The sequence below is a fragment of the Geotrypetes seraphini genome, chromosome 1 (assembly GCF_902459505.1).
Source record: "Geotrypetes seraphini chromosome 1, aGeoSer1.1, whole genome shotgun sequence".
Lineage (NCBI taxonomy): Eukaryota > Metazoa > Chordata > Amphibia > Gymnophiona > Dermophiidae > Geotrypetes > Geotrypetes seraphini.
The window spans coordinates 295,571,800-295,587,879 of record NC_047084.1 but is presented as its reverse complement, the minus strand read 5'-3'; the positions used below and the strand labels follow the sequence as shown (position 1 = coordinate 295,587,879).

The 16,080-nt window shown below is 47.3% G+C and overlaps 1 protein-coding gene across 3 annotated transcripts in view; it reads right to left on the bottom strand.

Annotated features, from left to right (window-relative positions):
- ALMS1 (ALMS1 centrosome and basal body associated protein) overlaps positions 1-16,080 on the bottom strand; it is a 158,326-nt gene that overhangs the window by 6,950 nt on the left and 135,296 nt on the right. The window lies entirely within an intron of this gene.

Here is a 16,080-nt window from a genome sequence, read left to right as displayed (position 1 = left end):
TGGGATTATGGCAACCGGCGGAGGGACCGGTAATGGCACCGGACGCTGCCGAAGAACGGGAGGGTCAGGAAGGATTCTGGAGACCTGGAGAGATGGAGTCCAGGCAGAACTCTAGTTTTAAGAGAACTGTTTTAACCCTGTTGTGTGTGTAACCCTGTATTTATGTTTCACACAGGGAACAAAGGTGCCTGGGTGTGTGGATATGTGATGGCTATACCACTTGGCCCAGTTGCATGATGACAGTACCCATCAAAAAAACAACAACAATATGGCAGACTTGTTGGTAATTTTTATGTCCTTAGCAGCTGTTGCTAAATTTAGTGCATGCCTTAGGGATGTTAGGGAATTGATCGGAGGACTCATTTTAATATTACATTACATTACATTAGGGACTTCTATTCCGCCTGTGCCTTGTGGTTCTAGGCGGATTACATTTTAGAAGATATCTGGGTAGTTCCAGTAGAGTTACATTTCGGATAGGAGTATATTACAGTAATAGTAAGGAGTTATGATACCTCAAGTTCACAGAAGATAATACTTATCACAGAAGTTATTACATATAACAGAAGATAATGCATTTTGTAGAGGTAATACATGTCAACTTGATCGTTTAAATCGGGTGTAATGTAGAAGAGTTACAGTACATTCTTGGTCATGGACAAAGAGATAGTTTAGATGGGTGTTTCCGAAGTCGTTGGTTGGGAACTCATTGGGTGGTGGTTAGAATGATGGGAGGTATTTTTTGAACAGTAGTGTTTTTATTTCTTTGCGGAACTCTTTTATGTCTGTTGTTTTGGTCAGTAATTTTGAGATGTCAGAGTCTATTTTAGCTGCCTGTGTCCCCAGGAGGTTGTCGTAGAGTTTCTTACGACATGTACCGTTGAGTGGTGGATAGGTGAAAAGGTTCTGTGTTCTCCTTTTTCTTGGTGGGTGGTAGTGATGAAAACGGTTAATTAGGTAACTGGGTGCCTTGTTTTAATACTAATGAGGTTATTTGCATGGCAGAGTCGAAGAATGTTCAAATGGATGGAAAAGCACATGATGAGCCATTGTGTACGTAGGTCGGCAAATTACCGTATATACTCGAATATAAACCGGGATTCTTGGTCCAAAAAATTGGCCCAAAAATGGGGACCCGGTTTATATTTGAGCCAACACCCCCTCCCAGAATTATTGCAGGCCGCCGCAAGGTTCTGCACCCTGTCCCCCCTCCCTGTCCTATCTTCATACCTCCTCTGCCGATCCCTGGTGGAGGTGCAGCAGGCAGGAGCGAACTTTCTGAGCTCCTGTGCTAAACAGCTGCCACAGATCGGGTTTCTTTGGCCGCTGAGTAGCAGGAGCACGATTTGGCGCTGCAGCTTGCTGCTGAGCGGCTTCCTTACTGGTATGAAGATAGGGCAGGAAGGGGGGACAGGGTACAGAGCCTGAAGAGGAGGGAGGGTACAGAGCTGACAGGGGAGAAAGAAAAGGAAGGGTGCTGGCTGCAGAGCCTAACAGGGAAGGAAGGGTGCTGGGTGCAGAGCCTGACAGGGGAGGGAGAGAAAGAAGGGTGCTGGCTGCAGAGCCTGACAGAGGAGGGGAAAAGGAAGGGTACAGAGTCTGACAGGGGAGGGAGGGAAGGGGGCTGGGTGCACAGCTAGGCAGGGAGGGGGCTGGGTGCAGAGCCTGATAAGGCAGGGCACTTAAATATTAAGCCGCCTAACTTATACTCAAATCAACCATTTTTCCTCCTTTTTGGGGGGGAAAAAGAGGGTCTCAACTTATATTTGGATCGACTTATATTCGAGTATATAAGGTAGGTTGCCCCTAAACCAGTTCAAACATGGAATGCTACTACTCTTTGGGTTTTTGCCAGGTACTAGAGAAATGGATTGGCCACCGTGAGGATGGGCTAGATGGACCATTGGCCTGACTCAGTAAGGATATTCTTATGTTCTTAACTTGAGATGAAAGAAAGTCAAGACAACAGCGGTGAACAGCACATTCAAGTAGCTTGGAAAAGAAGGGGAGGAGGGAGACAGGATGACAGTTGGAAGGGCATGTTTGAAGGTGTCAGGCACAATTGTGGTGGAGACTGATAGGTTGAGGATATGGCAGATAGAGGGGATGACAACTGGAGAGCTAGTGGTAAGTAGATAAGTGGAGGTGGAATCAGAGGAACAGTGATGAGTTTGGAAGAGGAAAAAAAATGTGCAGTTTCTGCTTCAGCATAGCTTTTGCTTGCAGAATATCAATGCTTCAGTCTATACAATGTAGACTAAATTTCTCTTTCAGGGCACACGCCAGACTGCTTCTGACCTAGATTTTAAAATTCAGGTAGCAATAGCATCAGGGGCAGCTGCAATCCTGCTGCCTTTATAGAAAAAAATCAGATCTACAAATCCCATAGTACTTTGAAACTGAAAATGAAAAGGACACACAAATTCAGATACGCTTGTGAGTTATTTGGTCTCTTCATAGTTTTCAACAGTATGCTGCAGCTTATAAGTGAAAAATGGTATGATAACCTCAACAAAATTATTCTTAACATTTTCTATTTACATAATTTTCAAATAATGGTTAGATAAGTTTACTAGTTAACTTATTGAAAATGTTACAAGCATATAAAAAAAGTAAAATATATTTCCAACCTGCTGTATTTTAATTAGGAAGATTTATCTTAAAGCAAAAAATCTTCCTGAAAATATTCATTCAGAGCCACCATTCTGCATTAATCTCCTTTGAGGGAATGTTTTCATCGATTTATCAAAGTTAGAGAATGCAGGTGGTAAGTGGGTATATATGATGACACTAATAGGACAGCTGTATTTTTCCTAATGTCACGGAAAGATGTATATTTGAAAGAGTAAATTCTGTGATAAATGTCTCTTCATTAAAGGGGAGTTTTATGTTTACTGTTCAAGAATAAGGGAAGAGGTGGAGGTATGAGCTAGATTTTTCCATTCAGCTTTAAATCTGTGATGCTAGTCTTCAAGGTACTTTGCAAGATGGGGATCTATATATTTGATGGATTGAGCTGTTGCCTATGTCCTAGGCTGTTGGTTGAGATCATCACAAAAAGGGCTTCCGAATATTCCTGATAAGAGAGAAGGACAATACAACCAATGCCAATCTAAGATCCTTGATTGGACAAATTGAAGAACGGTACACGAGTGATGTTTCAGAAAGAGAGAGGAAGAAAGGGGATTTAACAAGACGTGCAGGAGGAGAGAGTGTCATAGTAGTTAGAACTACAGCCACAGCACTCTGAAGTTGTGGGTTCAAACCCTGCGCTGCTCCTTGTGACCCTGGGCAAGTCACTGAATCCTCCACTGCCCCAGATACATTAGATACTGTAAGCCCACTGGCACAGATGGGGAAAATGCCCCAGTACCTGATTTGTAACCTGTTCTGGGCTCCTTTGGGAGGACAGGCTAAAAAATTGAATGAATGAATGAATAATAGCCACGGCATTTGGAGGCAGCAACAAGGAAGGTTCCCATGATAGCTTAGGTGGAGATGGAGAGCTGAGTTCCAGGAGAGAGAAAAGTTCCTCAAGTTGAATCTAACACCTAGAGTAAGGAGCTTGATAATGAATAAGGTCATAATCTGTATAAGATGACAACCTTTGGATAGTACAGAAATTAACCAAATACACTATTGTACAGCTAAAATTATTAGAGAGGGTTTTTGGTCCATAAGAAAAAGACAACTCCTCCTCCTTGGAACACTTGCACTTAGGGAAAATTAAAATCTTTGCAAACAGATGGGTATCTAAAGGATCATGATCACCAAAGATACTGATAAAGATCCAATATATCAAATTGAAACATGCTGCATTGAAGGAAGAAGATCTTAAATTCATATGCATACGTGATGGGGGGGGGGGGGCACTGTCTCAAAGAATTAAAGTGACAGTGTACTATGGCATTGTCCACACCAAGCTCTGTGGATGAAGTCACCCGCATGTGAGAATATTATGCCTGCTTGTCCTTGGAGAACAAACAGAAATGTTCTGGAGAAAGTTGCATGAGGATCCTGTAGAGCAGGGGTGTCAAACTCAATCACATTAAGGGGCCGAAATCCAAAACACAGGCTAAGTTGCTGGCCAGACCCTGCCCAATCTCCGCCCCAGACCCTGCCCCCATAATAATACTAATTATAACACCATTTTTTCCATTCATTTTTCATATATACACACAATATAATCTTATTAACACAGAATCTACCACCCCTCAACCTCAAATTATGTCCTCTGGTTTTACCATTTTCCTTTCTCTGGAAAAGATTTTGTTCTACGTTAATACCCTTTAAGTATTTGAACGTCTGAATCATATCTCCCCTGTCTCTCCTTTCCTCTAGGGTATACATATTCAGGGCTTCCAGTCTCTCCTCATACATCTTCTGGCGCAAGCCTCCTATCATTTTCGTCGCCCTCCTCTGGACCGCCTCAAGTCTTCTTACGTCTTTCGCCAGATACGGTCTCCAAAACTGAACACAATACTCCAAGTGGGGCCTCACCAATGACCTGTACAGGGGCATCAACACCTTCTTCCTTCTACTGACTACGCCTCTCTTTATACAGCCCAGAATCCTTCTGGCAGCAGCCACTGCCTTGTCACACTGTTTTTTCGCCTTTAGATCTTCGGACACTATCACCCCAAGGTCCCTCTCCCCGTCCGTGCATATCAGCTTCTACTACTACTACTACTACTATTATTATTGTTATTATTATTAATCATTTCTGCAGCAAGACATGGCTGTGTTAGCATTACATTTAAGAGACTGATATCATACTCCACATGTCCTGGTTTAGGAGTGAGGTTCATTCCTGTCTTGGTAATCGCAAAACTAACCCACTTGAAGAAATTGCCCCTGAAATAAGTGTGGCTGGAGTTCTATAACTGAGCATGAACACATTTTCACTTGTGTGCACTAAAGAAGTAATTCTCAGAAGCTCGTCTAAGGTTAGGCATGGGAATGATGTGCGCTAAATGCCAGTTCTATAATGGTAGTTATGCCCATAACTGCCATTATAGAATACTAGCCTGTCCACATTTAGGTTCCTATCTGTAGGAAGTTGCTCATCTATGCCAGCTCAATGGTTGATGTAAATGATTATGCATAACTATTGGTATTCTATAAGATGTGTGCATAAGTGCTAGGCATGTCCCTGATTTTCCCAGGTCTATGCCCCCCTTACAGCTGCGCTCACAATTTATAGAATTTTGACTAAGGGCAGTTAGTCGCATAACTGCTATGGAGGGGTGATAATTAGCACCAAACACCACCAATTATAGCCAATAATTGGTTAATTCTATTTAGCAACTAATAATTATGTTAAATTATGTGCACAACTGACATTCTATAACTTGCGATTGCTACTTTATGTGTTAAGGGAGTAAAGACCAAATTTTATAAACTGCACTGAGCAGCGTCTACATTGTAGGTGCTGCTCAGCATGGGTGTCAATCAAAAAAACAGCACCGTTTAGGCCGAGTGGTGCTTAAGCGGACTTAGGCATCATTGGGCATCCTAGACATAGGTGCTGCTCCCTTAGGCCAGCTTTTCACTCACCTAATTTGACAATGCCTACGTTGGATGCCTAACAATGCACAACTCAACTATGCCTGTTCTCTGCCCATAACCACGCCTACTTATTTTTTGATTGGCTGAAAACTGGCATGGTCAATTACCATGCCAATTAACCCAATTAAGAATTAAATGTTGATGCCGATCCGGAACTTGGGCATCACTAGGCAGCTGCAATTAGGGCACCTAGCAGTACCTAATGCAGGCACCATTTATAGAATTCCCCAGTAAGTGCACTAGGTCTTATTCTAGAAGAGTACAATAAGTGCCATAGCTCATAACTGCAATGGGGTATACATATAGGCATAACATGGAAGGGGCACCGGCAGGGCTGCCACTTATTCATGAAACTTACAGACTACTTGGTTAAGCACATTGCATGGCACACTTAGGCACACCCATTTACATCAGCCACTGACTGGGCGTATGTGGGCATGTCTATATTTGGGCACGTCAATGCAGGTTTAATCTAGTCTTACATAATGAATCTGGATGCAGTTCAAGTTCTATAATGAATCTGCCAGTTAAAAGCCCACCTCTTTGAACATAAGAACATAAGCAATGCCTCTGCTGGGTCAGACCTGAGGTCCATCATGCCCAGCAGTCCGCTCACGCGGCGGCCCAACAGGTCCAGGACCTGTGCAGTAATCCTCTATTTATACCCCTCTATCCCCTTTTCCAGCAGGAAATTGTCCAATCCTTTCTTAAACCCCTGTACTGTACTCTGCCCTATTACTCCCTCTGGAAGCGCATTCCAGGTGTCCACCACTCGTTGGGTAAAGAAGAACTTCCTAGCATTCGTTTTAAATCTGTCCCCTTTCAACTTTTCCAAGTGTCCTCTTGTTCTTTTATTTTTCGAAAGTTTGAAGAATCTGTCCTTCTCTACTCTCTCTATGCCCTTCATGATCTTATAAGTCTCTATCATATCCCCTCTAAGTCTCCTCTTCTCCAGGGAAAAGAGACCCAGTTTCTCCAATCTCTCAGCGTATGAGAGGTTTTCCATCCCTTTTATCAAGCGTGTCGCTCTCCTCTGAACCCTCTCGAGTAACGCCATATCCTTCCTAAGGTACGGAGACCAATATTGGACGCAGTATTCCAGATGCGGGCGCACCATCGCCCAATACAACTACATGCACTATGTTTTGTTTTTGTGTGTTTAGGACACGTATTGCATTGAACTTTTCCAGCAATTCAGCGGGTTCTCTGAGGAAGCCAGGGCGGCGAAACGCGTCAGAACCCAGCTGAACTCACGCTGTTGGCATCTCTCAAGCTTTTGACTCCCAACTCCTCTCACCTTGGGTTCTGTATCCCCAACCCTATATGTCATGTCTGTCTGTCCAAGTTAGATTGTAAGTAGAGAATGACACGGTGATAAAATTCATCACCGTTCCCGTCCCCGCGGATAATCGCAGGAAACCATCTTCATGTCATTCTTTAAGTAGAGAGGGAAGAATCAGAGTATGAATGGCCACAACCACTGACCCGCAAGCTTTGCTTTGAAGAATGCTGGTGTAGAAGGACCAAAGGTTGAAATAGACACTAGAAAATGACATGGGGTAGCCAGTGCTGTTTAGCACTCTGTTACATCGGGACAGGCAGTCCCGCAGCAGCCCGACCCAGCCAGCTGAGAGGGTCCTCCGGGGAGCCTTTGAAAACCGGAGCAGCCGCGAGGGAGCCTGTAGCCAGTGCTGTTTAGCACTCTGTTACATCGGGACAGGCAGTCCCGCAGCAGCCCGACCCAGCCAGCTGAGAGGGTCCTCCGGGGAGCCTTTGAAAACCGGAGCAGCCGCGAGGGAGCCTGTAGCCAGTGCTGTTTAGCACTCTGTTACATCGGGACAGGCAGTCCCGCAGCAGCCCGACCCAGCCAGCTGAGAGGGTCCTCCGGGGAGCCTTTGAAAACCGGAGCAGCCGCGGTACGCGGCCCGCGGTCGCGAGCCTCGGGTCGCGAGCCGAAGGGGCGTGGCTAAAGGGGCTTGCCCCTTTTGAGCCCCTTCGGAGCCTAAGAGGAGCAGGGAGCAGGACTACCATTTCTTCAGCATGGGTAAGAGGAAAGCTAAGGCAATACCATCTGCTGCAACAACAGGCCCGATGGATCGCCATCTTGTGGTTCCTATCTTGCCTCCTGTTGAGGAACAGGTAACTTTTAATATTCAAGCTGTCTCCTTATCCTCTGGGGAACCAACACCACCTCCTCAACCATCATATTCCTTACGGTTAGAAGAATCTCCTTCCCCTTTTAAGGAAGGAATAATTTCTTCTTCCCTTCAATCATTGTCAGTATCTGGTCTGGAGGTTTCAGGACAGTCCCTGGGGGCAAGCTAAAGAACTAACCCCAGTGCAGATGAGTACTGGGCAAAGCTCGGATGCTCTCCCCAGGGATAAAGTGATCACTCTAAATGATGTTTGGCTTAGTATTAACAGAATAGAGTCATCTTTACAAAAAACCGTTTTGAACTTATGTCAATTCTCATCTGATGTAACTGTGAAAATTAAAGAACAAAATAATAAAATTGGAGAAACAGCTGTAAAGGTTGAAAAGTTAGATCAGGCAGTAGGTAATTTACAAGCTAGTGCTGTTTCTAATATAAAGGATAGTATGATGTTACATGCTAAATTAGAAAAAATGGAAAATGCTATTAGAGTTAAAAACCTTCGTTTGTTAAATTTTCCTACCACACATTACCTTTCTTCAATGGAACTCTTGAAAATGTATTTGAGGGAGATATTACATTATAACAAAGTGGAGACCTTTGAGGTCGATAATTTATATTACATTTCAAGAGATTCCAAAGAAAAGGTAGAGGAAGGTGGAATGGATAGAATAGTATCACCAGAGAGTTTGAATGTATCACAGTTTTTGGAGTCATCTAAAGACATAATTGAGAAACGAGCAACTCTTCTCGTGACCTTCAAGACAGAACTTGAGAAACAAGATATTTTGAAATTATATTTCCTGAAAAAGCAAGAGATGTTTTGTGGTCAACGGGTGATAATTTTTCCAGATGTCTCTAGACAAACCCAGTTTAAGAGGAAACAGTTCCTTCAGCTAAAGCCTAAGGTTTTGGCAGTCGGAGCTACTTTCTTCTTAAAATTTCCATGTAAATGCCTGATATCATATGGAAATGATAAATATGTGTTTTTTGATCCAGCCCAGGTGGAAGATTTTATTAAAGAGAAACCTTTGTTGAAAGTTTAATTCCTAATATTCAGTTTATTTTTGGAGGATGATGTATAATATATATAATAGCCATTTGCCTGTTCCTAGATAGTAGATAGAAAGATTTGCTTTGATGTTTTATTTGTACTGGCTATCAGTTTTAATGTGGACTAGGACATTGTTGAAATAGTTTCCTTATATTATGTTAATCCCCGATTGGGAATTTACATTTGTATTTTCTGTGTTCATTCATGCATGTTTGTTACAAAGATATTGTAATGAATAATCAAATAAATAAAGAATACAAAAAAAAAAAAAAAAAAAGAAAATGACATGGGATTATTTCCCGCGGTTATCCGCGGGGACGGGGACGGTGATGAATTTTGTCACCGTGTCATTCTCTAATTGTAAGCTCTTCTGAGCAGGGACTGTCCATAAATGTCAAAATGTAGAGCGCTGCATATGCCTTTCAGCGCTATATAAGTGATAAGTAGTAGTGGAAACCATTATAGAATAATGAAAGGGACTGGGGCTTGTATACCGCCTTTTTGTAGTTTTTACAACCACATTCAAAGCAGTTTACATACAGGTAACTTCAAGCATTTTCCCTATCTGTCCTGGTGGGCTCACAGTTTATCTAATGTACTTAGGGCAGTGGAGGATTAAGTGACTTGCCCAGATCACAAGAAGCAGCGCGGGGTTTGAACTCACAACCTCAGGGTGCCAAGGCTGTAGCTCTAACCACCATGCCACACTCTTCTCCCCATGAGGAGAGTGCTCCCCTTGCAGCATCAGGGTTCCTGAAAGAAGGTGATCTAGTATCTAATTGCCCGTTGTCAATGGTGGTTCTCACTCTGTGGAACAGTTTGTCTCATTTTATTAGGAAATTACAGGATTATTACCATTTTAGACTGTTCAAGCAGGTTTTGGAGGACTGAGGTAGCCGGTGTTTGGTAGGATATGGTACTATTTGGATGTGAAAAGAACATGGAATCAATGTAAGGATAAGAAGTAATGGGAAGAAGGAAATGGAGTCAATACAGCTTTATAAAGTATATGGGATGATGTTATGGAGGGGTTTGTATTGTGGGTATGATCTGAGGTGGGGTTTATCTAGATCAGGGGTCTCAAAGTCCCTCCTTGAGGGCCGCAATCCAGTCAGGTTTTCAGGATTTCCTCAATGAATATGCATGAGATCTATGTGCATGCACTGCTTTCAATGCATATTCATTGGGGAAATCCTGAAAACCCGACTGGGTTGCGGCCCTCAAGGAGGGACTTTGAGATCACTGATCTAGATCATCTTGAATGATTAATTAATCATGAGAAGATGACCAATAAATGACAAGATAAAATACAGATAAATATGGAAACTCCTGTCTTTGAAGGGTATGCAGGCAGTATAGACCTTAATTGTAAGAGGTAAGGAGAAATTAGGTTCTTACCTGCTAATTTACTTTCTTTTAGCTTCTCCAGACCAGTAGAGGTTAATCTTTACGAATGGGTATATATCCAATCATGACCAGCAGGTGGAGACTGAAAACAAAACTGTGGGACAGTATATAATATACTCCCTTCTCTATTTACATCAGTCTGCCGAATAGCCAAGCAGAACTAAGAACTGGAAAACAGAAAGAAAACAATACTCCGAACAGGAGTAACAAATAACATACCCAAATGCTGTTGGAAAATGCAGAGGAGAAATACCAGAAGGAAAATGTCCCCACAGCTCGCCAGCTAAGCCAGCCGAGCCACAGCCGCTGTTCTTTAATTCTCCCCGGCCCTAGAAAAATACTAGAACCCACAGCAAAAAACAAAAACTGCCCGCAAAACAGCCCCAAGCACAACAACAACAATAGTCAGGGTGGGGACCTCTACTGGTCTGGAGAAGCTAAAAGAAAGTAAATTAGCAGGTAAGAACCTAATTTCTCCTTCTTTAGCACTCTCCAGACCAGTAGAGGTTAATCTTTACGAATGGGACGTACCAAAGCAGTCCCTCACACGGGCGGGACCCCCGAAGGGCCGACACCAGATCACACACACCGAACACCGCGTCCTGACGCGCCAGAACATCTACCCGAAAGAGTCTGACAAAGGAATACAAGGAAGACCAAACCGCAGCCGTACAAATGTCCACTGGAGGCACGAGCGACGACTCAGCCCAAGAAGCCGCCTGACCCCGAGTAGAATGAGCTTTGAGAAACTCCGGAACTGGCTGCTGCTCCAGAAGAGAAGCGGAAGCAAAAGTCTCCTTGATCTAGCATGCAATAGTAGCCCTAGAAGCGCCAGCCCCCCTAAGAGGACCAGTCAGAAGGACAAAGAGATGATTTTATTTCCTGATCTCCTGGGTCCGGTGCACATAAGAGCGAAGGACCCGACCAACATCCAACATGCTCAGCTGACTTTGCTCAGAAGAGCCCTCCCAACTACCCAAGACCGGGAGGACCACAGATTGATTGACATGAAAAGGAAAAACTACTATTGGCAGAAAAGGAAGGAACAGGCCTCAAGACAACCTGCTCCCTAGAAAACTCCAAGAAGGGAGCCCTACAAGAGAAAGCATGTAGCTCAGAAACACGCTTAGCGGAAGAAATGTCCACCAAAAAGGCCGTCTTCAGAGGAAGGTCCTTCAAAGAGCAGCCGCCCAACGGTTCGAAGGGCGGGTGCATCAGAATAGAGAGAACCAGACTGAGATTCCAAGAGGGAATAGAGGACCGCACGGGAGGCCTGAGCACCTTGGCCACCCGCAAAAAGCGAATCACATCAGGAATGGCTGTCAAACGTTGACCCGTCACAAACCCCCGAAAGGCTGACAAGGCCACAAGCTGAACCCGGAGAGAAGCCGAAGCCAGGCCTCTATCCATGCCATCTTGCAAGAACTCTAAGAAGTTAGGCACAGAAATGCGAAGAGAGACCACTCCCCGCACCTGGCACCACCCCTCAAAGAAGTGCCAAATCCACACAGAAGCCTGAGAGGTAGAAAGCCTCCAGGACCCCAAGAGTGTAGAAATCACCCTATCTGAATACCCCTTCTTACCAAGGCGACCCCTTTCAAAAGCCAAGCCGTAAGACAGAAGGGAGACGGGTCGAACATGGGAATGGGACCCTGCGTCAGAAGGTCATCCAAGGGAGGCAGAGGAAGAGGATCCGCCACCAGAGTGTCACCAGATCTGCGTATCACGGATGTCAAGGCCAATCTGGAGCCACCAGAACCCCCAGACCCGGATGGCGAACAATGCGGAGATGAACTCTGCCCACTAATGGCCACGGAGGGAACCTGCACAACAGCCCCTCTGTTGGCCATGGTTGAACCAGAGCATCCAGACCCTCGGCGAGTCCATCCCTGCGCCGACTGAAGAAGCGGAACACCTTGGCCTTGCCACTCGAGGCCGACAGGTCCATCAGAGACTGACCCCAAGCCGGCATTATCAACTGAAGAGCCACAGGGCTGAGATACCACTCTCTGTGATCTAAGATGTGACTGAGGAAGTTCGCCTGAACAACCTCTACCCCGGCCATGTGAGAGGCCGAGAGGTCCAGAAGGCGTGACTCCGCCCCAAAGCATGAGCCGAGCCGCCTCCTCCGCCACCTGAGCGCTCTTGGTGCCTCAACGATTGACATAAGCCACCGCCGTGGCATTGTCAGACCGGACTCTGACCGACTTGCCCCTCAAGCGGGAGCGGAAGGCTAATAGCGCCAGAGGGACGGCTCTGGTCTCCAACATGTTGATTGACCAGGATGCCTCCTCCATGGACCAGGTGCCCCTATACAGAGAGCCCCCCCAACCGAGGAGATTGGCATCCGAGAGAAGCACCATCCACTGCGATAGGTCCAGACTCATCCTCTGGACCAGATGAGAGGTCTGGAGCCACCAAAGAAGACTGCAGCGCGTCAAGCCTCACAGAGGGACAGGGACCTCCAAACTGAGCCACTGGGGTGACCATCTACGGAGCCGAGCATACTGAAGAGACATGTGGGCCCACCACACAACATCCAGGAACGCTGCCATCGACCCCAAGACTTGGAGGAAATCCTGCGCCCGAGGACACCGGGACGCCAAAAGAAGGCGAATCTGAGATTGCAATTTGCTTACCCGGGCCTCTGGAAGGAAGACCTTCCCCAAGGAGGTGTCGAACAGAACTCCAAGGTACTCCAGATACTGAGCGGGGACCAACCGACTCTTGGAAAGGTTGACCACCCAGCCCAGCGACCGGAGAAACTCAACCACCCGAGCCGTAACTCGGGCGCTCTCCTGCAACGACTTCGCCCGAAACAACCAGTCATCCCAGAAGGGGTGCACCAGAATGCCCTCTGACTGCAATGCCACCGTGACGACCACCATCAACTTGGCGAACGTCCGGGGAGTCGTGGCCAGTCCCAAGGGAAGCACCCAGAACTGATAGTGCAGACCCAATATCGCAAAGCAAAGAAAGAGTCGAGGAGCGGCCCGAATGGAAACAGGCAAGTAGGCCTCCGCCAGAGCGAGAGAAGTCAGGAACTCCCCCGGCTGAACCGCCAGAAGGACAGACTGCAGTGTGTCCATGCAAATAAAAGGGAATTCTGAGAGTCCTGTTGACCTCAGTTTAAACCAAGGATGGGCCGAAAGGTCCCCTCCCTTTAGGGCCCCATAAAGGAAATGGCGTACCAGCCGATACCGCACTCCTGCGGGGACACTGGACAACTGCTTAGAGATCTAGCAAGCGCTGAAGGGTCTGGCGAAAGGCTAGCGTCTCCCATTCCACCTGACATGGAAAGGCTAGATATGATCCGGCAGAGAGAGGATAAAATTCAAGTACATAACCGTCCCGCACCACCACCAGGACCCACTGATCGGACGTGATCTTGGCCCACTTTGGAAACAAGTTGCGAAGCCGGGCACCCCCGGGAACCAAAGGGGGCCCGGCAAAGAGACATCGCGCAGGACGGGCAGCAGGGGAACCGGGGGGGAAACTCCCAGCCCCCCGACGGGCCCCCTGAAAAAGACTGCATGCGCTAAGTCAACCGACCCCGGGGAAAAACCGGAAGCCTGGAAAGAAGCAGTCCCATGCCCCAGGCGAAACTTGCGAAATTCCCGTAGACGCCCCCGGGCAATGCCAACCCAAGAAGCCGGGCGGGCACGGTCCTCAGGCAGACGGGGCACCTCCGGGTCCGTCAGAGTCTGAACCACCAGATCTAAGTCCTCTCTAAACAAAAAACAACCCCCGAAAGGGAAATTTTGGGAAGTTCAGTTTTGGACGCGGCAACCGCCGACCAAGCGCGAAGCCACAAGGTACAGCGTGCGGCCACCAAAAGACCCAGACTTAGCAGCACCAAGTCACAAAGAACAACCGAGAGGAACGAGGCAGTCATCTCAAACTTTACCACCTCCAGATCCACTAAGGACCAGTCATCAGACTCACGATCCAGGACATGCTCAGACCACCGAAACACGGTGAGAGCCACCAGCCCCACACAAATAGCTGCCGGGACCCCCAAGGCAGAGACATCAAAATTATACTTAAGAAGTGTCTCTAACGTACGCTCCTCAGAGACCCTAAGAGCAGATCCGTCCATAACAGGCACGGTATGCCGCTTAGGAAGTGCCGAGACCACCGCGTCCCCCATTGGCGTAAGTAAGGTAGCCCTATCCCCCTCCGGGATGGGATACCCATGAGCCAAGGCGCACACCAAACGAAACGGCGCCCGTAGGCCACTGCGCCAACACAAAATCCCGAAAATCCTGATGCACAGGAAAAGAGCGGGAAACAGGACAGACCCCCTGAAGCAGAGGGGCCCCCATACGCGGGGTCTCCGGTGGCGCAACTTCGAAAATGCAGCACCAAGGAGACCTGCTACATCAGGTCTAAAAGCTCATCCCTCTGAATAAAAAGCGCACCACGGACGCATCTGCTCTGGAAGACGGGAAAACCGCCGCCCCGCTGCCAGCGGGCGTCCCCTCTAGAGGATCCTGGAAGCCCGCCAAAGCAGCCAGGTCCTCAACCATGCCAACACGCTCCTCCGACCACCAATTCGCAATCCAAGCCCCCCCGCGGGCGCTTGGATGAGGGAGGAGGAAGAGGGGACGCCAAATGAAAAGAGGGAGGCAAGCCATAGGGGGCGCGGAGGGAAAAACCACCCCCGAAACCCCCCAGGTGCACGTGGGACCCCCAATTGTCTGCACAAAGAAAGAAAAAAAATTGGGGACAAAAAACCCCTGGGGGTCCCCAGGGACTCCCTGCCCCAGCAGGGGTCCCTGCTGAAACCTGCCCCTGTGTTTGCAATACAGGGGGAAGGTCACCTGAGGTTGCAGACAAAATGGAGGGGCCAGACAGAGAAAATGGCGAAGTTCCCGCCAAAAATGTTCCCTCCATGGCCTGTAGCGGCTGAGAAGGCTGAACAGTCCCAGCCGCTAAAACAGGCAAGTCGGCATCAGCTGTCAAAAAATCAGCTGAGAGGAAATCCTTCGGCGAATCCCTCCGTGGGCGGTTGGGGAAGACCGGGCTTCCCCACTGCTCCCAGCCGACTCGCGAGGCACCATCGGCGGGGAGCTCTGGGCGCCTGCAGCCGCTGCCGACGGAGCTCCACCACCTCACCGACCCAAACCGCTGAGTTCAGGCCAGCCGCGAGTGCCTCGCGGCTGGACCTAATTGTGTCCCCCTCCCCCGGAGAAGGGCACAATTGCTCCATACACGACCTAGCTAGAAAAAAGTGCCGGTTAGATGAAAAAATACAGTAAAATACAGTTTTCTTAAAGGGAAACAACCCTTCAGACCGGCACTACCTCAGGATTTTTGTTTTTTGTTTTTTTACAGAACAGACTCCACAGGCTCTCGAAGCAATATGCCTTGCTTGATTTAGGGGGCAAGGCTTACTGCTGAGGCTCCTCTAAAAAAAATGTGGGGAGGTGGAGGAAGTGGGGGGAGGGACCCCGCTCGAGACCCGCCGGGTTTGACACTCCCGAGGTCGGACGGACCCCCAAACAGGGCCCGCCCAAGCTCTGTCCGGCCAAAAACAGGGACTAGAAACCCCCTAAACAAATTCCAACAGCCCTACCAAGGGAGATGGGTACAGATCACTCAACACCTGCTGGAGACTGAAAGAAGACTGATGTAAATAGAGAAGGGAGTATATTATATACTGTCCCACAGTTTTGTTTTCAGTCTCCACCTGCTGGTCATGATTGGATATATACCCATTCGTAAAGATTAACCTCTACTGGTCTGGAGAGTGCTAAAGAAATTGCCATTTTCCCCACATTTAGGAACATGTTCTTTTGGTTTGGCTGTAACAGATCCAGCATCCACATCTAAATATTCCAGTGCAGTCTGTGTTTATGAAATGCTCTTCTCTTCCTCTTGAAAAGGTATTCTAGA